General features: G+C 36.6%; 1 protein-coding gene across 12 annotated transcripts in view; it reads left to right on the top strand.

The window, feature by feature from the left end:
• GRID1 (glutamate ionotropic receptor delta type subunit 1) overlaps positions 1–23,188 on the top strand; it is a 699,294-nt gene that overhangs the window by 103,710 nt on the left and 572,396 nt on the right. The window lies entirely within an intron of this gene.

The raw sequence follows: 23,188 nt of genomic DNA, 5'->3' as shown, positions 1-23,188 counted from the left end.
GTCACCATCCCTGGAGGTCTTTAAAAGACGTTTAGATGTAGAGCTTAGTGATCTGGTTTAGTGGAGGACTTGTTAGTGTTAGGTCAGAGGTTGGAGTAGGTGATCTTGGAGGTCTCTTCCAACCTAGGTGATTCTGTGATTCTGATTTTTCTCTAGAGGTGTGGCTGGCCACTGAAACTTTATAATTGCAAATATGCCGAGGTGCAAAATCAGGAAAGAAATTAGGAAAACCACTGGAAGTGCCACATTGTTAACTGAATGCGGTGACTTGGCACTGATTGGTTCATTTTTCCTTCTTTTTCTTATGGCTGTATACCACGTGAATGTGATTTAGGAAAACATGCTTTTTAGCAAGATTATTTTTATACTAAAGCCATATCATAACATGGGCTGATTTAGTAGGGAAGAGAGAGAAGATGTATGATGCCCAATATCCTCAGATATTTTGATAGTAGATGTGAATCCAGTAGAAGCTGCATGCATGTGATTGAGGATGGAATTGCCCCTCAAGTCTTTTAGTTGGTAATCTGAGAAAATTCAATAATTTTAGTAGAGTTTGCATCTTGCCACTGATTTGGGGATATTTTTGCAAAAATGAAAACACTTTAGAAATGTGCACATGCAATAAATTATTTATAGAGTATAAAAGCAGCAAATATAATGAAGTCCAAGCACAGATTTGAATCCTAACTGAATTCATAGCCAAAATATTAATTAACTGTATGTGATCTTAAGGATCTGAATGTTTGTGTCTTTATTAAGTCAGCCTATTTTTGTTATAATTCTAGAAAACTTTTGGCTTCCCATCATGTATAGTAGTGAGGTAATGAAGCACATAACATAGGATTAAAAATAAGTATTGGGGACAGTACTGGGGAAGAAAAGGGCAGAACATCTGATAATTTCAGCAGTCCGTACGATTTGATAGGGCAGTCTTCCTTAATTTAGATTGAATTAACAACGTGATGAAGTGACTGATAAACAGCACTTACCAATTTCATATTGCACTTTCTCATGGCTTTTTGCAGAAAGTTAAAAGTGTCCGCTAAACTGCTCATGAGAAAGTGAACCAACAGATTGATATGGTCCACATAGATTTTCATCATGGAAAATTAAAGACTGAAATGAGGTTGACTCTTGAAAGCCCTTTGTGGATGGTCTTGAATGACCTACTATGAGGTTATATCATGATTTAAATTTATATATATATATTAGTTTCAGAATGAAATCTGTAGCGAGAGGAAAAAAGTGTTTTGTTTATTTTGAAAGCAGTTTTTCTTTCTTTATCCAATTTTCTTGAAGAAAATATGGAGGAAAATGTTACACTGAATAGTTTTCTTTGAGTTTAATAATATACAAGAGGTAATGAGTTGATTTTTATTAAGCCTTTGATTATTGAAATTGGGGCCATATTGCAAATGCTCACCTTTACTTTTTGTGAAGAATACCTGGTGTACCATCTGTTTACTGTTCCAATGGAGACCAATAGTTTCAGTTTTGTCTTTGATTCCCTTACACTTCAGATGAGGACCTCAAATTCTCCCATTTCTCAGAAATACTGGTAGAGAAATATAGCTGCTGCTGCAGAACTCTTTCCTCTCTGGAAGTAATTCTCTGCTTTTCCTTCTCTTAGTGTACCCCTTTCGAGTCCTAACTTGATTAAATATTTTGAGGATTCACAGTCTGGGGATTTTCTTCTTCCTTCTCAGAAATCTTTTGATGAAGTGCATGTATCCTAGGAAGCTGACGTCAAGCTAAACTGATCCCCACAAAAGACAGATACCAATGTGCAGTGCAGCATCAGGTGGACAGCTCATCTGTCCTGGCTTCCAGATCTCCATCCTCTTCCAAATATAATTTTATTCCCCTGTCTTTCATGCTCTGTATTATGTGCATGACAAATCTCCAGCTAAACCTGCCTCTTAGGAAAGGAATATAGGTGGAAAAAAATATGATAGCACTCTTTAGGCAACACTGAATGTTCATTTATATTATTCATCCTTGCATGGACACAGTTTAATCCCATTTGGAGCTGCTTCTCTAATCTTTCTACTACAGCATTTGTAAATACATCCATGATGCTGGTTGACTGTTGAAATAGGGACAGATGAGAGTATCCTTGGAGAACAGCGTTGGGAGTTCTTGCCAAGTAGCTTTATGTTTTAAGGAGCAAAGAGTGATTGCTTGGCAGATGAAAAGTGGGTGGGCTGATTGAAGTGTGGGTGCTGGTATGAACGAAGAAATAAAACTGAGAATAAGTGCAGGAAACAAATGTGCAGGTAGGAGGGACAAGGGAACTGTTTACTCAGCAACCTAATAGCCTTTTCAGCTCCAGCATAACAGCATTAAAATGATCTTGGTGATTTTTACTTACCTGGTTGACAGCCACAAGTTTACTGTTCAAACCTTTTTCAAATTTGAATGTGTATAGGTTAGATGAAACTTGTAGCATGTTGAAAGCTGTATCTGGCTACGCTGGAGTAAGCTGTAGTTTTTAGCATGAATTATCGTGCAGGGTTTAATTTGAATTGAGAGTTTTCATACACATTTTCTATATTACTAAGTGGTCAACTATTCTTATTTCTGTTAAACCTGAATTCAGACCAGGCCTAAATACCTGGCCTTTAGAATATGTGGTTAGGTTTTGATCTTCTAACATTTTTACATTTTTGTGGATAAGACTTTTTTTTTGTTCTGGCTTTGTGCATGGGTAAAGGGAATGATAAATTCATCTACAGGGCAAATACACTGTCTCTTTTTAGTATATCCAGTTTTCAGAGACCCACATTCAGCAATGTATTGTACAAAAGAGGACCTGAGGAAATGTGCTTGAACAATAAGGAGAGCTGGTAAAGCTGATTTTCATGTGTACTGTAATAAGAAAAAAAGACACGAGTGATTACTTTTTTGTTTGTCCTGAAGGATCAAAGTCTACAGGTCTTCAGAGATGTCAGGATACACTTGAACAACAGCCATTCCAGGTTCTGCCTTGTGTAATGTGGGTAGTACAGCCTTGTGGTACAAAAATGGCTCCCATTTTCTCGGTCAGCAGAGCCCTGTGGATATTCTGACTATGAACATATGATGAATTATTCTATGGGAAATAACAAATGTTTTCCTAAAGCCCATATTGGATTTTTAACATGCATCTGCTACTTTACCAACAGCCGCCCACATGCTGCTACAAAATCATAACATGCACATTTTGGTCTTGGAAGCAAATGATTTGTATAGGCCTTGACTTCTACCTCAAGTCCCAAGGATGGTTATAAAATGTCTACATATTTTTCTTTTTTTAATGGAATACAGCTTTTGTTTGTTTAAATGATACCAAATGCAATAATATCCAGGTGTCTTAAACTACTACCAATAGTAGCAATGGAGAATTGACAAGTATTACAGGCTGAACCCTATGGAAAAGCCTGTCACTTGCAGAAATATAGTGAGCAGCTCCTGCTGCTACTGAAAGTACTTGCATGAAGACTGAACATCTGGCCACCTGTGGTTCACGAGAGCTGGAAAGTGGTTGGCATCTCTGGTATACACAGGCAGGAAAAAAAATCTTCATCTCACCTTGCAAAAACTCAGTCATCAAATCAGATGGTACTTTCACAGTTAGCTAAGCCTACCTAAGACATGAGTGGCTAAGCTTTTAAAAAATCAGCTTTCAGTTTTTAAGACCTGTAGATTAGGAACAGAATAGAGCCTTATGTTTAGGAATTGATATATACCCCATAGTTTAAACAAGGAACAGATCAAAATCTATTCTCCCCTTTGCTTGCCCAATGAAGTGCTGTATTCTGCACCTCCATTATAACTGACGATGTCAGCAATGAAAAAAAGAGATAAAAACTATTTAGACTTTCCAGTCATTTCTGAAGAGACATTACAGAACAACCCTAAATTTCTTTGGCAAGTTTATGATCACAGGGGCAAAGTTTTAAATGATGCAGTGCTAAGCCAATGCCTATCAATGACTTCTAGACTAGATTCTTGTATCTGAGCCTGACCTATCTCCATCCGAATAGAATGGAGTGACTCCTAATATCCTCCTTTTTTTTTTTTGGAAGTATTCTTGCCAATGTACGGGGGAGTAGCTTTAAGCTGTCAGTGTCTATTGTGTGAAGCCACACAATTGCGTTGTCTTCCAGAGTTATCCAGGACTTAAACAATTACAGCAAAGATAGGAGTCTGGCTGTACAATCTGTAGTGCAGTAAAGGAGGTTAAAGGGTAATGGTTAGAAGAGAAATGTGTTTGCTCTTCAACCATTGGTTATGAATGAACCCAGGGACTTTTATTGCCTGGTTAGTAAGAATGCTTCTATTTGGGGAAAGAGAGGGTTCATATTCCAAATACTTTTAATATATGGATTGGTAAGTGGAGTGAGCTGGTCCTATTCTTGCAAATGTGTTTAAAAGTAAAATAAAAACCTATGCTAAATAACAAAATTTCAATTAAAAGTAAAATAAAAACCTATGCTAAATAACAAAATTTCAAAGAGGGGTGGGAAGAGAGAGAGGATATTAGAGGACAGTTTCTTAACTTTGTTTATCAGTATTTTTCCTTTTGTTGAGTTTATTACCTCATGGATCTGTTTATTTTTTTGTTGTGATTTTTTTTGGATGTTTTTCTGTAAATTTTAATTTTTTTAATTTATAGTGTTGGATTTACATAATGACTGTAATTACATCTAATTATAAGTCATCTCCCCACTGAAACTTGTAATTACAGAATTATGATGTATAATGACATCCATGTTAAATTTAGTGGGGGAAAATATAGAAGAAGACCATGGCAAACGCATTTAAAAATGAAAGTATATTGAAATTGAAAAAAAACAAACAGCAGTACTACTTGGACACGTTCTTATTTCAGTAGTGTTCACTTCCGCCCCCCCCCCCCCCCCCCCCCCCCTTGGGAAAATTTGGTTGAGTTTCTTTTTAAGATAATATTTTACTTTCTCAGATTCAGAGAATGAATTTTAGGATTTTTTACTTTTTCACTGACCAGTAGTTGTGCAACATTTTGTCTAAGCATTTCATTTATGATTTACAATTAGGCTAAACCAGAGAATTAAAAAGTTGCAAACTGTGTAAGAGGTACAGAAATAGAAACAGATTAAAGGAGAAGATCTTTTGTGTCTTAAAATCTACTTTTTTTTAAGTAAAAGTAGGGCTTTAGCAGTAGTAAATATTTAATCAACAGCCCAAACTTCTCTTAAAAAACAGAAACTGCAGCCTTCGTTATCTAATTAGAAGAAAGCTTTAATGAAAGGCACAGACAGTGATTTTAGAAGTTGATTTTACTGTTGTGAACAATTAATTTTATAACTGAGATCCAACTGAAAGATTAAAATTTTATTAGTCCTGCTATAGATGGGATAGCAGCTAGATACATAGATGTGTAGCACCGGTAGGCCTTGACAGGGATGCTTGAATATACTGCGTTGTTTCCAGGGACAGTGTGATTTTGATCTCAAGAAGGTAGAGGACAGAACCAAGTGACTCACTGAGTTGCTTTGTGTTGAAGGCTGAATGTCTAACAGAAATGAGCATCTCTTAGTAGAGTTATAGACTCCCAGGCATCATGTGGGGTATTGAAGTATTTGTGCAGTAGTACAGGCATTTGGAAGGGCCACCGTACACAACTTTTCACCAGTAGGTCCATAGAATTGCTCCCAAGGAGAGTCTGGAACATACGCTGCTGCAGGTGATGTTGCAGAACTTCAAAGAATTTAAGTAAGGGAACTCTGGAAATTCTGGTTAATATTCTATGATGAGAAATTCCGGTTCATTTTGGGCACACACTGAATACTAATGGATGATCACTTAATTATTCTGGTGCCTCATATTTATATTGCTCTAACTGATTTATGCTTGGTCTGAGTGAGGAGGGAGACAGGCCTTTTTGTAACAGAAAAGTGCAAGCTTTCCTGAGGTCTTGAAAACAAAGTGCAGTAGGCAAGAGATGGGAAAATCCTGACTTTTGGCACATCAGGGTGAAAAGCCCCAAAGGTTCTAACTATCCTGTGTTGGTAGCTAATCCTTTTAGAAGGCAATGACAGTTGCTTGCAGTCTTCTAAAGGAAGCTGATCTGGCCCAATTCCACCTTCAAACAACTCCTCTTCTGTTGCCGCCTGAGAGCCTCTTTTGCCTCATCAGTGCAAGGTCAACGTTTGACCTTGCAGTGAGTTATCTTGTGACAGATAATTCTGTTCACAGTGCATTCTTTTTGCAGTACAGCCTTGTCAATAGCCTCCTCTTTGAAAAAATGCTTCCCGGGATTCATTTTACAATCACCACCCCATTTATAAATGGGCTTTTTCAGGCAGATGATGGCTGAGCTGAATTCAAGCACAGTCAAACCACATCACTTGTAACATGACAGGACGTTCCTCGATGGGCTGGATTTCTGGACTTGTTTATTAAAACACAAGACTTAAACACTAGACTCCACTTCCTCTCACAATTTCTTTATGCCCTTCCCCTCAGTTTCTATATGCCCTTCTCCTCTTTTCTGTTTCAGGCAGAGTAACAGCCTCCTTTACGTAACTGCCGGCAGCACAGATTTTACAACTGTACAAATGAAATGAAACCATAGAGCATCGTTGAACCACAGGCATGATTAAATATATTATAAGCTACCAAGAATAGGAGCAACATGCCATGAAGGCATCATCTATCACAATGTATGTGGGGGAAAGGAATCTGTCAACCCATTCTATGCTAAATGTGTTAAACTGATAAATTGGTACTTACACATGTGCATGCATATAGCTGTTTAGTCTCAATTTCATTGTAAATAGATGGGAGAAAAGCTAAATGCCTGTGAAGACCCTCAAGCTCTTGCTATGAAGTTAGCAGATTCTTGTCTGAAAGTAGTTTTCTTGCAAATGAAGTCTGAAAGCAGTTTCTGTTAGACCGAAATACCACAATGGAGAACAAATGAATGACACATTTAATTACATCTGTGGAATTAAATAAAACACACTGCTAGAACATATGCGTAAGGGTTGCAGCTGAGAGTTTTGTTTTCTGAGAAATAAATTGGTTTATTTATTATTCATAAACAGAAATCACACAAAATGGTATTTGGTGTATCTGGGTTCTTTGTCTTTAGCATCTCTCTGAAACCACACTTGTTGAAAGAGCATTTCTCTCTTGGTGTTTTCAGAAGACACTTTCTGAGCAGCCCTTAGATACTAGACAGTGGCTCTTAGTTTTCCACTTATAAAGGTGTTTTTTTTTTTTTTTAATATGTATATAAAATGTGTGTGTGTTTCATCTACCAAAAAGTTAGTTCATAAGGCAGAACAAAATATTAATGCAAGAAGTGAAAAAATAGATGATAGTTTGCTGTAAATGGCTATGTGATCTACTTGAGTGGTGCCCAGGACAGGTGGGGATCAGCCACTGAGTATGTATGAGCTCAGATAAAACAATCTTAGGCTTCTGTTTAGGAGTATTCCTGTACAAGCATGGGATTTGGAATCAGTTTCTTTACCTCTATTTCAAAATACTCAGTGGAAATATGACAGGAAAGCCAAAGTAGCAGGACAGCAATTTGTTATTTGTGGTGCAGTGACCCACGCAGCTACCCTGTGCCTAAGGATGTAGAGCAGTTGTGTCTTCCCAGATTCTTTTGGAGCAAGGTGGTCAGGGGTGGAAGATAATCAACATTTCTGTGAAGGGAAACAGAATGAACGCCTGTCATTCAGTTGGTCAGTCTCTCCTTCAAAATGACATCTCTCTCCTTGGGGATGTTTGTGATCTCCTCTTGCTAGCTGTTAGTTTCTATACTCTGTGACAATATGCTGTTTCACAGACCTGAGTATCTGTGGTGAATTAACTAGGTGTTGTACCATTTCATTGCAGATGGCATTTGTTTAGTCAGGTGTCAGGTGATGGTATAAAGCTACCTAGTTTATATTCAGTGAGGAGTGTGTGGGCACCAGGCTATCTTTTGATGTGGGTTGCTTGAATCAAGGTGGGCTGTTAGTTGAGAAAGAGTAAGTCCAACATGGTGAAGTTGTTGGCAGAAACAAGCTAAAGGTAACTATAGGAAAAAGCAGATGGGAAAGCAAACACCACTGCTTCTGTGAGTACTTCAAAGGGAAGAAGGGAAGTCCCTTTGGAAGAAGAGAAAAAAGGATGAGGTTGCACCTGGATATGTTCCTTTTTGAATCTAGCTGAAAGAAGAACTCAAGCTATGGTTGAGAGACACTGAGAAACAAGTAGACCCAAAAAGAACTGTATGAGATTTTACAGTAAAAGAAAAGTATTAGGGCAATTGTAAAACACTACGCTGTCATTCTCACTGAACCCTGGGTTCCCCAAGATGATGCAGTGTGGACCTTTTGCTTCCCTGTCTCAGTAGGAGTGAGAACTGTGGCTCCAGAAACTCACTAGGTAGGATTAGTGATGTCTGTAGGAATAGAAACAATGTTTTCTGCTCTTTTGTTTTCAGACCTGTCTACCTGAGGAAGGAAGAGGCAGAGGAGGAAAATGCCAAGGCTGGTTTTCTCCTCTCTTCTTTTCTTCCCCTCTCTTCCTGTAATGCACTGTATCCTAGCAGCCAGGCTGCAGGTAGAACAAGTGGAGCCACGGCTCCAGAGGGAAAAGGAAGGTATGACCTCTTAAATACCGGAGGTGTGTTCTGGTTAGTAATGCTCAGCTAGACAGTAGAAAAAATATGAATAGCTAAGCTGATGATAATTGGATGTTAGGCACTACTGCCAGTGTTTGAATTTCAGCATATTGCCTGTCTTGGGACACTGTGTCACAGCCATAGTCTCCAAATGAAGAGGGGGAAAAAAAAAGAAGTTTTTGAACTTGTATCATCAGTTCTGTTATAAACTCCCAAATATTGTTAGTAAAGTTCATTTTTAATTGCTTCTTATTATTAACATTGAATTTGTTATATAAAAATTTTTCATTTATAACAAAACAAGGTCTTTCTGTAAATAAAGAATTTTTTCTCAGAAGGCTACAAAAAATATTTGACATGTCAAACTCAGCGGGGTGCTGGGACCATCTAGGAGAAAATCCAAAGAACATTGAAGTTGATGGTAGTGTTTTCAATATGCTCACTGGCTGGTTAGGGCACTGACGGATTGTTTCCTTTGACTGACTTTCAGAAGTAGTTAAGTAATGTCATTAATGGAATTTGGTGTTACCTGTTACCTTTGAGTGAAAGTTGATGTGAAATCTCATAAGAGTAAAATATAATGAATTAGTTGCATAAAGACCAGGAACTAATAAAAATCAAATTTCCAGTACAAATTTCATGTGGTTGATCAAAAGGCAATTAAAAAATCTATGGAAATACATTAATTTTAAAATACAAGTTGAAATAGGAGGAACAGACAGACAATTGGTGAGACCATGTGGAAATTTTTCTTGTTTCTCCATGAATTTAAATTATTTGTGAATGCCTCTTTAGAAAATAATCTTATGATTTCTCCATCAGTTGAACAAAAATTGACAATTTAAATGTTAGGTCTAGAGCAAGGGAATATTTTCTTCTTACTTGCCTACCATATAACCACAATTACTTGTTGCATTTTTATTAGCAATTTTCTGAAAAAAGGGTTGCTTGTTTCCTTGGGGTATTTTGTCTGAGAATAATTATTTACGTGGAAACAAACCAGGGGACATTTTTAATTTTTAAAGTAAAAATCACTAAGTAGGTATGATCCATTTTAAAAATCAATTTTCTTTCATTCAGGGTTTCTTGTACTCCAGACAATTGCTTTTTTTTCTTTTTTTTCTTTTTTTCTTTTTTTGTGTCATGATGGCTTGGGTGACTTAAGGCTAACAAATCTTTCAAAATGACAGGGTGCACTTGGTGCTCTGCGAACATAAAATGGGTTCTGTCTATCAGCGTTTTTAGAGAGTTTTATATATGGTGGAATTCATGTCAGAATTTATCTTGGTCAAAGCTAATATTAAAATCACTGTCAATTTCCAGGCACTTCTACTATACTGGAACTGTTGCGATTGGTTAACATAGTCATGTTTACTGATGTCAACTTGTGATGGACTGTGTGAGTAAACAGAGGAAGAAAAATATTTAGTATCTGTTATAACAGACATCCACATTTCAGTGAACTATGAAAAAGTACCTGTGGGTAAAGTGTGTTATCTCTTAAAGTGTTGCTAGTCACAGCAATGTATGTGAAATATAAATGCTTTTTTTTTTTGTACTGTAATACTTGCAGAGAGTTTTCCTGGAGTAAAAAAAAATAAGTATATAGTCATGAACCAGAAAATAGTTTTCTTGTTTGATAGATGTGTCAAGTTCCATCCGGTAACAAAGATGAGGCTGGATATGAATAACAAACTTTCCTGTTCCATGCATGTTCTAGCATAAATCTGATGTAGCCACAGCTGTCAGAGATGTCACCTCACGTGTCGCTTCATTTAACCTATGTGCAATGAGGGCCCCTGAATTCAGTTCCAGTCCTGACTTGGAAACTGATGAGGATAAGAGTCAGAGAAAGTGGGGAAAAACATATGCTCCAAGGAAGTTTGCAAGGTGCAGAACAAGAATCAGAGCTTTGTTTGATTGGCTGCCAGAGACCAGTTTATTCTAGAAAATGGAAACATTTTCATTTGGAAGCTGTTTCTCAGCTTGTTAAAGAAAATGAAGAAGTTTCACTTTCCATTGTGCAAGAAAAAGCAGTTTGAACGTGAGTATGTAATACAAACACACAAGTATTAGTCCCATAGCCCATGCATCAATATGATTATGTGTAATACCTGGATTTACTTTCTTCCTTTATGTAATTCTCACATCAGATGGCTAGATCTGTCACATGCCATCAAGCAAGAAGCTTATTTATATTATTATATGTAGTGTATCGTTGTGGAGAGCTGCCTTTTCTTGTATACATTAAAATGAATTAGTCATATAGAAGTTAGAATCCAGATTCACAACAATTATATTCTTAACATCAGTTACCTTCATTAACACCACATCAGGTTCAATTTCAGAAGAAACATAATTCCAACAATACCTGAAGCCCCTTTTAGAAAATGTATATAGGAGTAGGATGTTGCATTTGCCAGCTGTTTGAACTTCAGCATAAGAGATAACTCAAGAGATGTTAATGCAGCAAGAACATGATTTTGTTCTGAAAAGGTTTCACTTCATTCATCTCTACTGACTTTATAGAGGGGCCCATACAGCACTGGTGGAAGGCATGTTTCAGCTTCTTGTGGCTCCTGGATGCTAAGCTGTTTGGTTTTTAGCAGACAAGAGTCTTTGAAACTCAGCATCTACCAGGGCTGGGAATGACACAGTGCACTGATTTTAAACAACAGAACAGCCTTCAATGTGGTGAAGAGAGGCAAGGCTTTTGTACTAATGAAGCACTCCAAAATACAGGCCTCTGGAAGCAACACAAAGGGTAGGCCCACATCTAGGTATAATCATATGTCAGAAAGATTTCTCAGGATAGCAAGTAATGCAGATTCGAAGAATTTCCTCTACATTGAGATTCGTTTTGAACGAAACTGTGACAGACACATGAACAGCAGTTCCTCAGGCATTGTGTTTTGTCGAAAGGATGTGTAAGGTTTCTGAGACTACTTTCTGTGCTGAAGTAAAGTGTTTGTTTAAGTGGGGGACATGAATTCAAGTATTACGTGAGTACCTTTTGCACTTTTTTTCCTAGCGCATCTCCTGTAGACCAGCCCTAGGCTTTTTAGGTGCAGAAGCTGCACCTTTGTTCAAAAGGATACTAACAGGGGAGGGTTTATTCCCTTCTATTTTTATAGAAACTTTTACATCCTTTCTTCCTCTCTTTTTCTTTTTCTTCTTGTTGGGGGAAAGAATAAGAATGTCATAAAAGCCTACTGAAAGCGATCTTACCTCAACAAATGTTTGAGAGACCTGTCTAGATGTTTTCAATACTATGTAATGTCCTGCAACTATTTTGTTTTCATGATAGTTTTGTCCAGTTTCAAAGATTCAGTTTCTTAATGTTTCTAGGCTCTTTCCAGGTTCCATGTTTGAAATATAACATGAGTTTATAACTTCACAACATTTCAGCTTCTTGTGGCTGGCAGGTGTGAGAGCATTGGAGGGGCTGGGCTACTCACTGCTTGGGTTGCTGCATTTCCTCTGCAATATAGAAAGAACTGTTGTTGCCTTGAATTGTGGCTTTCTGACATACTTTTCTTTGGTTATGTTCATGACCCTTCTTTTGCTAGGATGAGGAAGATAAGTTGTATTTTTTATTAAAAAGAAATATATACAGAGATTTGGTTCTCTGTAAGATGTACACATGGATTAGTTTGCTGATTTGAGATCTGATTATCTACTTTTTAGAAGGTATTTTGTTACTTAGAAGGGGCAGAATTAGAATTTAAAATGTATTAATTCTAAAATTATTATAAGATGCCCATTTTCTTTTTAGGTGATGTTTTAATATATCTTTTGATACTGCATTTTTGAGTTGTCTAACATTTTAACACTTCTGCTATGAAAGCCATCATAATCCAATTTGTATAATGAGTTAATTGCTGATTGCTAGTAATTGTTAATAATAAAAAAGTCTGATAATTACCCTGTAGTAGGAAGTCTGTACAAAGAGCAGAATTCCAGCTCTTGCTGAGTTCCATTGTTCATTTCATTCTTATTGTTCATCCTGGAAAGCATGGTCCTTTTTTTTTATAGAAGTCACCTCTCTTTTTGATGGGAAGCTATGCCAATGTGACCTGTCATGAAGAGAGACATGATCCATGAGAGTGTTTGCCTCCAGAGGGATTTCTGTGGTTTTGCCATTTTATAAATGTACGCTCTTAAATGTTGAAACATGTATTGCCTTGAATTAGTGTGAAATTGATCTGGTCTTAGAATGGGTCAGGAAAAAAAAACACAATAAAAGAGCACAGAAATATACTATCAGTGGATTCAGCAGTCTTAATTGGTAAACAATAGAGCTGTAACTATTTTATTTTGATTATATTCACTAACAGAGTAATTATCATTTTAATTGATATGTATGAACAGGTGCTTATACTGAAAGCAGTTTCAAACTGGGATGTGTTATGCTTGAAAAGTAGCCTGGGTGATTGTTCTCATTAGCCGAACAGATGGCTGGACGTTTGTTTGCCATTTTATGGAGAGAGAATTATAATCCGACAATATTTTACATAGTGTGAAGTATTTATAAATCAATAAAAGATGAAATTTATACTCAGTATTAGTGTAGAGTAAACGCAACTCACATGCTGGGGAATGGCATCTCCCTGATAAATATCAAGCTACTGTTCTAATTAACTCTTTTGGAGAGTTTACTTTCAAGTGCAATGATGCTAGGTCACTGACATGCTTGGGAGTATGTGGAAGCAGACCTTCATATGATGGATTTTAGTTCCCTTCCCTGGACACCATGTGTCTGATTTTGAAAACTTCTGTTTTATGTCAAGATGAGTGTGTGAGCTTTTTGCTTCAAAAGAAAACCAAGAAAGAAGTACTCTGTAAGCAAGAAATGAAGGCAATCACCTTGAATTTTGGAGTGACAGAACAAAAATATTTTTGTTGTCTTTTCATATTCCCAGAAGTTACATAGACACTGGGCTAATAAATGTTCTTTGGTGTACAACTTTTCTGGTTTTGATTCTGGATCCAAAAGTCATTTTCCAATGAGAGACTTCCTGAACCTTGTAAAGTCTCCTGAGAAGTCTGGCTTCCAACCAAAACCAATCAACACCTAAAACAATAAATTCAAGAAACCTGAATCAGAGTATTCTTAGCAGAGTTTGCTTGGGACATTTTATTTTGACAGTTAGAAGGTATTTTAGGTAAAGCTGGCTTGGTGGTGGCCAAGCACCTGTTACGTCTTTTAGGTAACATCTCTTGCTATGAGATTCTGCACCAGAATGAATCCTCTTGGCACAGTAATTCTTTCCAGAATGTTGACTGCAGTATCTGAAAGAGAAACAGATGACCAGCTTGAGGGATCAGCAATTTCTCTTCACAGACTTAAGAGTGCTTGATGATTGCTTTGCTTTAATATAATGTTCCTGTTAATGAATGTCAAAGAAAAAAAGATTTATGAAACTGTAGCAAAAATAGAAAAATGTGAAAAAATAATTCATATTATGGAAAATATTCTAAAGTACTCGTAGATTTTTTTTTTTTTTAAATTTGAAGCCATAAAAACTCACCTGTTTAATGTTGAGCTATGGCTTCAAACCTGGGAACAGATTTGTGGGATCTTCTTAGAAGCCTTCTGCTTAGCACTGGGACTGAAACCAAGCTGTAGCTGCCTCCCCGTTTTACTGCCCTCTTTTCATGCCTCCCTAACCACGTGTTGGGCCTTCTTATTATAGGCTTTATTTCAGCCTTTGATCCAGATGACCCTGCAGCCACACAAGGAGCCATGCTGACACAAAGGCTGAGAGTGTCATGGACAAAGTGCAGCATCTGGGACCAGAGGGAAGCAGGACTTTTCTTGGTAACAGCAATAGTCTTTTTTTTTTTTTTTTTTCTGTTTTTAGATGCTTAAACTCCTGTTGTACCTTGAGTCCCTTGGGTGCCAGGCTCGGTGCCAGGCCCAGTGGGGTCCCTGCTGGGAGACCTCCCCTGCAGCATGCCCTGCATGTTGAGAGGACCTGTAGTGTGCTGGCCCCATTGTGCCAGGTGTTACTCTCTTAAAGGAGCAGCTATGAGTCTTAGATAGTATTGAGCTGAATAAAAATGATTTTTAGCATGTCCTGACTTTCTCTCTTGTATGGGGCAATGTCCCAAGTGTACAGCTTCCAGTGATTATTCTAGCTGCACTTGTACAGTCAAACTTTCAGGAAGTCCGTGTTTTGGTTAAGAATTTGAAGCTAAGACACAGAATCTTTCACTCCAGACAGACTGTAATGCACATTGCATCTAGAATAAGTTGTCTCCTCCTCGGTCCTATGGGGCTGAGAGATAAGGCATTTCATGTTAAGTGTTGAAGACATTTTTTGGTGCTGAACAGCATTCCTCTTCGTTTGTTAGTGCCAGGGGCTTCAGAACAGTAAATAACATCAATAGATTTTCTCATGTTTTAGCCATATTGTTCTGCAAACCAAAGACAAGGCAAAAGACAAAGCTAAAAAAGAGTTGTTTCAGTCAAAATGTGATGAACAGCACACTTTTCTAAAACTCAGTTACAAATCATTCTGTCGACAAACTGCAGTTGCTTGGCCTTCCAAATAGGATGGTCACCATGGTAACAAAAAGTAACAGATACTTCATTTTCCCCAAACCTTTATTCATGTCATACACGGAGTGGGAGACCATCTTTCTTTCACTGAGGGAGCAGAAGAAATATTTTCATCGGTGCTTGTTATCTGCTGGAAGATCTTTGCCAACTCGCGGAGTACTGGAAATGGCTGCTAGGGCAGGTGTTCCTGCGGAGCGCCTGTATGTGCAGGGAGACTCACTCAAGCACAAGTCGAGACCCAACCCGGTAAAGCATTGAATGGTCCATAATGGCTGATGAATTACTAGGGGAGCTGAGAGGAGGAGGGAGGGAGAAGCGAATGTTTGGTCCTACTTGTGTCTGAGTGCTGGAAGATAAAAGAAAACTTTCTCCAAAGCTAGTTATCTTTATTTCCCATGGCGAATTTATCATCTTTCAAGGGCCCGGAGCTCATAAACACACACCTGGCTCTTGAGTTGCAATTTGCGTATTGAAGCCTCTTATTGTAAGGCTGCTGTACTGCAATAGGCAAAGTTGTTTTTCCTATTATTGTAGATGCAGTCAGTTCTTTCTTAATTTAATTTTATAAGCATCTCCATGTATTTTGTCTGCAGCTCTGACAGGCCATCTGGAGCAGTTTTGTTTTCCTTCTCTTGCTTTTGTCAGTTCCACATTGAACAGTAGCCCTTCTCTTTATAGTTCAATTATCCTAGAGAATATAAGGAACCAGAATGACTCTGTTCAAACTGAAAATGGATCTAGAGCTAAGTTCCACATTCAGCCTGGTTTCACTTGACATACTTCAAAAGTGTCTCATGAGAGCAAAGCACAAAGTTGAAGTAAAATTGTTGAAAAATTCAGTTGTCTCTTCTTTCCTTCCACTTCTCCCTACTTACTCTTCTCTGTTACTGCTTTAGGAAGGGGTTTCTCTTCTCAAAACTATTTCCAAAGGGTTTTCTTTGCTTGGCTTCAAGAGAGAGCTGGAAAAAAATCCCTAATAGAGTTAACTCTATTATATGTATGAATAAATATCTGCACCATATATGTTTATATACATGTTAGAGAAGCATTTTAATGTCTGGAGACTTTGATTAAGAGAACAAGTTTTCTAAAAGCATTGAAACTGATGCTTTTCACCTTCCCTCTGACTTCACCCTTCACTAGCCGTTGACTTTGAAGGAGATTTGTATAAATGAGTATCAGATGGTTTTGAAAAGCAGCATTGTTTCAAGGTTAGTTTTGGAGGAATTTTTTCCTGAGTCCTTGCTATGTTCAGTGTTTTGACTGAACCCAATGGATTTACCATGAAAATAAATCTGTGCTCCTCTTCTTGCATAACATAATTATCAATCCTCTCCTATTCTTCATTGAGAGATGTAATGTGATTTATTTATTTTTCATTCTTCTTTTCTTTTTTTTTTTTTAAATGGGATTTTATGATGAAACATTGATCTTGAGATTTCTTGTGTGTAGTCCTTAATTACAATTTAGATGTCACATTAAAATGGGAGTATGGCATTTCAGTATTTTCATTTGAGTGTGGTATTTTAAACTTTCACCAAAGGGTTAAAAAAAAAAATAAGGTGGTAGATCTGCAGTCACCTTTTGGCTTCTGTTTTAAGAAGAGAAACTAAATGTTAACAAGGGGAATTTTTCGTTGATCCAAAGAAAAATGTTGGCATAGTAAAAATGTTCCCTTGAAAAGAAAGTTCAGATAATTCCATTCCAATATTCAGCTGAAACACAAAACTCAAAAGTTCTGAACATATTAGGACGGGGTATGTCCCAACTCCTCTCTGTCATTCCTGTGCTTTGCTCTCCCTGGTGATAGATAGGTTGCTACTACCACTTTACTTCTAAAGGAAACGTTGTGGGGTTCGGGAAGCTGTTCGTTTGACATGCTGCTAAGGGCATTTGGGATGCTTTTCAAACTATATGCCAGATTCCTACAGTTCTTTCACATAATCAACAAGCAGACCTAGATGAAATAGATAATACTGTTAAACAGGCTTATTATTTGGCCATATAGGTCAGTAAAAATGAGAACACCTTTCATATCCGTAGTCTTTAAACTTTTCAGAGTGCTCTGGAACAATTCATGCATGGATGAAAGCATCCAAATCTTGTGAGGGCATCTTTTGGGACTGTCTGCTAGATTAATTTCACTTTGGTTTCTGTTTCCAGATAGTATCGATCTAGCTAGATCCTCAAACTGATTCATTATTTGAGTAATCTTGTAAAGTTCCTGGTGCATGTTGTTTTGTTCTTTTTGTATTCTGCATTTTGTGCCCTCATGATTATTTTCGTTTAAAGATATGCTTTCTGTTAATGAGATAATATCTCTAGTGGAATTACTGTTTTAATATATTATATATCCTAACAATTTGCTCTCTTCCCCATGTCATTCTAATTAAAAGTAAACTATCTAGATTATTTCTGGAAAATCTACAATAAAATTTGAACAGGTTTAAAAAAGTATAGGAAAATATTTTCTTGGTTCTTTTATTGCCAGCAGGTGACAGTAATCTGGTGAGACTGTTCTGTGTAGTACAGCATAGTGATACACAAAACACAAAGGTATATGGCAGAACTTAAAACTGCCTATGGTGTCACCACTAACAGCATGACATATTGTTTTTTTTTTCTCTTTTATATTAAACGTATATATTAAGAAAACAATAGATCAAATATAATCTCAGACTATAATATCTGATCACATACATGCACAGTTTTTCAACTATGAAGCACCTGAAGGTTAGATAATATAGCTGATGGAAACCTATTTTAGTTTACATTAAAAAAAAATAAAAAAAATCTGATTTTCTGTAAAATTACTGGCCTAGTAGACTGCTTAGGTCTGTGGATGTGAATGAATAGCATGTATGATACCATGCATTTGGATAAAGAGATTTCAGTTTAATATACCCTTTTTCGGGAGTGTGAAAAAGTATTTAATGCATGATTATCTGATTAGAAGTATTTGAGGTATATATATCAGTAGGAAAACTTTGCCTTTTAAAACAGGTGTGATTAAGCACTGGGCAAGCGTGATGTGGGATCTTTGTTGGCTGACTGGTTTAATGAGATGGCTTTAAACAAAGATCAAAGGATCACATGAGCTAAATACCAGCAACATGGACAAGTGTATAAAGCTGAAAGTCATTATCCTGCAGCACAGGGACCAAATGATTTTGGTAATTTAGAAAAGATGATGAAATCAGCAGTCTGGTGTGATGGTTTTTAATGAATGATTTTGTAATAATAGAGAATACAAGACTTGGTATACCATGACATTTAAATAAGGAGTCATTATGGGAGTTAAAAAAAAAAAAAAGTGGCAGATGTTCAACAAAGTCTTGGAATTTGTCAGATTTGTTAACTGATAAACATTTTTTAATTGAGTTATTGTTGCTAGGGACAGTATGAAAAGAGGGAAATCATTGCAACAGCCTCCAATCTGCTCTAGAAAAGTCTGATGCCGAGGAAGTTTGTTTAGGTGAGACCTGCTAGAGGGACAGAGCTCATGATAGTTAGAAAAGAAAAGAAAGAGGAAAAAAGGTTTTAAGAAGGCAGACATACAACTTTAAAACCTCTTGGGGGACAATAAGGAAAACAGTAAGGAAGGTGACCTGCTTTCAAATAGATGACATTAACAGCATAATTCAAGATTATTCTTGTGTGGAAGAAGGATAGCAGAGGAGGATTATTAAAACACCAACTTGGCTAAATCATGAGCTCCCCACTGGTTTTAAGTGGAAAGGGAAATGAGTTAGTTTACTAAGAACAGCCATAAGAGTAGCACTGATTTATAGAGAAGTACTTAGAAAACCAGGGCTGAAAATTAGATGTGTCTAGCAAAAAACAGTAAAGATAACAAGAAATACTTCTTTAATTGCATTAGCAGAAAAGGAAGACCAAGAAAAACTGTGGTCCTTATCAACAGAAGTGAGATTTTTCAGCAGATGCTGTTAAGAAGGCCAATATTCTTAATGCCTTTTGAAAGAGAAAAGTCTTCATCAAAACAATCAAGTATAAGCAAGAGGGTAGCAAAATTAATACAAATAACAAAAGGGTGAGATATCTCCCAGCTTGGGAAGGACTGTTGCACTTTGCACTTAACACTTTGATTGTTAAAATGTTTTCAGATTAGCTCAGTATCACTTTGTGATACAATATTCAAAAGCTGCTGGAATGAACCTCAGATCAGCAGTGGCTTTCCTTTGGTAGCCTCTGGAGGATGCATAAAGCTGAAAGACAGGTTTACTCACCTTTAAGAGAGGCTAAGAAGGAGAAGGAGAAAGGGTTTATTAATTTGGGCAATTCAGTTCCTAAATACATTTCTGAAACGCACAAGCTGTTTGTAACCACCTGCAGTTTGAGGAGAAGATAAGTCGCTGCCAATCAGGTCAAGCAAGATTTTCTTCTATGCTAGGAAGAGAAGACCTTGTCTGCAGGGTTGAAGGAGTGGGTGCTCTGTATCTTGGTTTTATTACAACTTTTGCAAGAGTCTTTCTTGCAATTCTCTTGCAAGCTACAGAAATAGTCTTGGTAGAGCTCCTACGGGGTAATTGCAAAGATCAGAAAATTAAAAAGAAGAATTAATCAATAAATCCTGTGTGTACATATTGGTTAATTTGTCATGCCTTCAACATATGTATTTTTCCTGAAGGAGGAAACCAACCCAACACAAATACATATATATATATATATATGTATATATATATATATGCATTTGTGATAACATTGCTTATTGCTTGCTGTTTTTTTATTCATAAGGTTATAATGTGTCATGAGCACACTGCTTCTGATTACTGGTCCATGTGTTCAAGTGAGTAAAAGAGTGTCTTTCTAAAGAAATTCTATTCAAGGCATTCCCAAGCAGAGCTATTATACTGCATGGATATTTAGAAATGTGAACTTCATCAGTAACTTCAAGTTTTTTTTTTGTTTTGGTTTGTTTTTTAATTTTTGTAGTTGCGTTACCTAATGATGTCAGTACTAACCCATTATGTGAAATAATGGCAAATATATATGTTTTGAAATAACAGTTAAAAAGAAATTATTTTTGGCAAATTTGTAAACAATATGCTAACCTTTACAAATAAACAGACTTACTTCAAATTAGAATTAAAAGAAAAAATACCTTTGTACAATCAAATGGTACTTGGTAGAGTACCTTATTCAGTGTTGGTATGTACATTAGATACGTACAAATATAACTTTCATCTTTCAATATTAAATTCGTATTATATATATATTCAGGTTATTTTGCACTTAGCTCTCACTAACTTAACCTTCATGTCTTGTGATAACAATACCAAAATATTATGTCTTCAACACATCACAGGAAGTGTTTTTTTTTTATGATTAGAAAGGTTCTACAGTCTTTTTCTCACATTTTGCCATCCCTTCTCCCCCTCCGTCACTTTATCAGGAGTCCTGTTTAGCAGTTCTTGTCTAGTTTCTAATTCTGGCTTACTGAAGCAAACATATAACCTTGTGGGTTTTTTTTCTTCTTCAGTGGTTTCATATCTTACTGGGAATCATGCACCATTCATTATGGTACTCATCCCTAAAAAAAATTGTAAGAAACTTAATCTTTTATATCACTCCTCAGTCTTTATCTTTTGATCTGATGGTTGAAATAGTTGATAGCAAGAAAGCAACAAACAAACCTCTTTACAAAGAGGTCCCAGAAAGCCTTTTGTTCTGTTTACGCCATTGTGCTTGCCATATAACAAAGAATTTTGCGGGAAAAAAAAGTCAACAGTCTTGAGGAATTTCTAACCTTCTGCTCAGTAGAACAGGTTAAAAAAAAAAACAAAAACAAAAAAAAACAACACCAACTTTAAAAACAAAAACAAAACAACACTTCAGCACTTTAACATAGAGTCCTTAAAATAGAGGTTAATTTTCTTTTAACAATCTAAAGAAAGTATTGATTTGACAGAATCAAGAGGACTACTGACTCCAAAGTAAAGGTCACTGTTTTACTTCAAGAAGTTATCAAGAGTAATGCAGCAAGAAATAGAGCCCTTTGCAAAATCTGATGGCAAATGAGAACTTGTTGGAGTAAAATACTAATGACTGGTTTATAATGTTTTTGTTTTCTTTCTGCTCTCCACCTTCCAATGAAAATATAGAGAAATAATCTTGAAGAACTTAAAAGTTACATTTTAGTGAAATGAGTGTAAATGTTATGTATGTTATGTCTATGCTTTGTATGTGGATAACAATGAACACTAGTGAATTTTTCATGGCCAGACTGGATATAACAATTGTAATTGACAGGAAATGTTTGCTGGCTGATAGTACAAGCTATTGGGTGTGACATCCCATAAATACACTCTGTGCAACACTATTTAAAAAAAAACAAACAGCAAAAAACAAAACTCTGCAATGAACTCCATCTAATTCTCTATCAGCCATCTCTACATCAGCAGCTTAGGAGATTAAGAGAGAAAAAGCTTATAAAGGATAAAATTTTTCTTTTTTCTTTCTATTTTATTATATTTTAATTGCATTATAAACCTACCTCATAGTCAGGCTTCTGTTGCTTAGAAGATACAAGATGTTGTGAATGTTCTCAACAGGATGCTTGACCTACAAGACCATGGAGAGATCTACATAGTCTGTACCTCTTCTTTCCCTTTCTTCAGAATTGTTTATAATTACTTCGAGAAGGGATTGCAGGACAGAAGAATTGTCCAGAAAGTCTCTTCTCTGCTCCATTTCCTAAGGTCTCATGGTGCCTTGTGATGTAGAAGCATCACATGCATGTTATGGCCAAAATACAGGTGTTTCTCCTTTTGAGGCCAAAAAAGCAATTTTGTCACAATGTCGGCAACTTTACTGCCACATGCTGAGCACTGGGCCAAGACAATAGAGACATCCAGGATGCTCTCTGTGAATGAGGATATGGGATTGGGAAGACATTCCTTTCCCCTTTATAAGCAGCAAATACAACAGAAGTGATTTTAGCCTCAAATATACTTAAACCCAACTGAGGCTGCTAGTGACTAGTCCAGCCTCTAAAGCCCATCCTATAGAGTCTAGCCTGTAACAGCTTCTGCCAGCTGATGCAGTGAGACTGCATTTCAGGTCATAGAAGTCCTGATTGCAGTTCTTTCTTGTGAAAATGGGGAAACAGCTGTACAGAATAGAACCGGCTATCTTTTTTATATTTTATTTCGAATGCAAATTTCTGTAAGATCCAGCAGCCAGAACTAAAGCATTGGCGTCTGTGGTTTGGTGATATTAATTTAGATGTTTGTGCCAGGTTACTGTGTTAAACTTTTAAATCATGTTTGTGTACTTAGTTTTCCATGAGACCCATAATCCCTTCTGTGTACAATGGCATATGAAGAAGGTCTGTTTATAGCAGTGTTTGGTCTTAGTTATTTCTGTTTTAAGAAACAGAAAAATAAAGTACAAGTATTTTAAACATTACACTAACTGCTGGTCAATATTATCTTTTTAGTAATGACAATACATGCAATAAAGTTATCTACTACATAAGTGCATAGAACTAGGTATTTAATTTGAGTTTAACAGTATATTTATCACTTGGGAAATAAATCAGTTGGGAACATATAGATATGTATTAGCCATTGCATGAGAAGTAAATGTCTTATAGCTGTTTAATGTGTCTAATATTTATATGTTGTCAGCATACTGTGATTAACACACTACTAAATCCTAACAGATAACCAAATGAGTTAGTTAAGCTGCACTCCCCTTCTCCTCCTTTATTACTGCAGCCCTACCCTGTAATTGGTTAGCACTCATTAATTATGCCTTAAATATTGCTAACCTTTTTGCTCATGTAGTACCTCTGCACTGTTTTCCCTCACGTGGCCTTGTCCTGTACTCCATATACATGCTTAAGCTGCAAAAAGTGGTTTTGCAAATGCCTGTTAGGTGCTGTATGCATGTACAAACTCGTATGTGCTGACTGATCACTAAATGTATGCATCCTACATTCACAGTTTTGCATT

This window comes from Anser cygnoides, chromosome 7 (genome assembly GCF_040182565.1).
Source record: "Anser cygnoides isolate HZ-2024a breed goose chromosome 7, Taihu_goose_T2T_genome, whole genome shotgun sequence".
Lineage (NCBI taxonomy): Eukaryota > Metazoa > Chordata > Aves > Anseriformes > Anatidae > Anser > Anser cygnoides.
The sequence above is the reverse complement of the archived record's forward strand: the minus strand, read 5'-3'. Positions and strand labels throughout refer to the sequence as shown.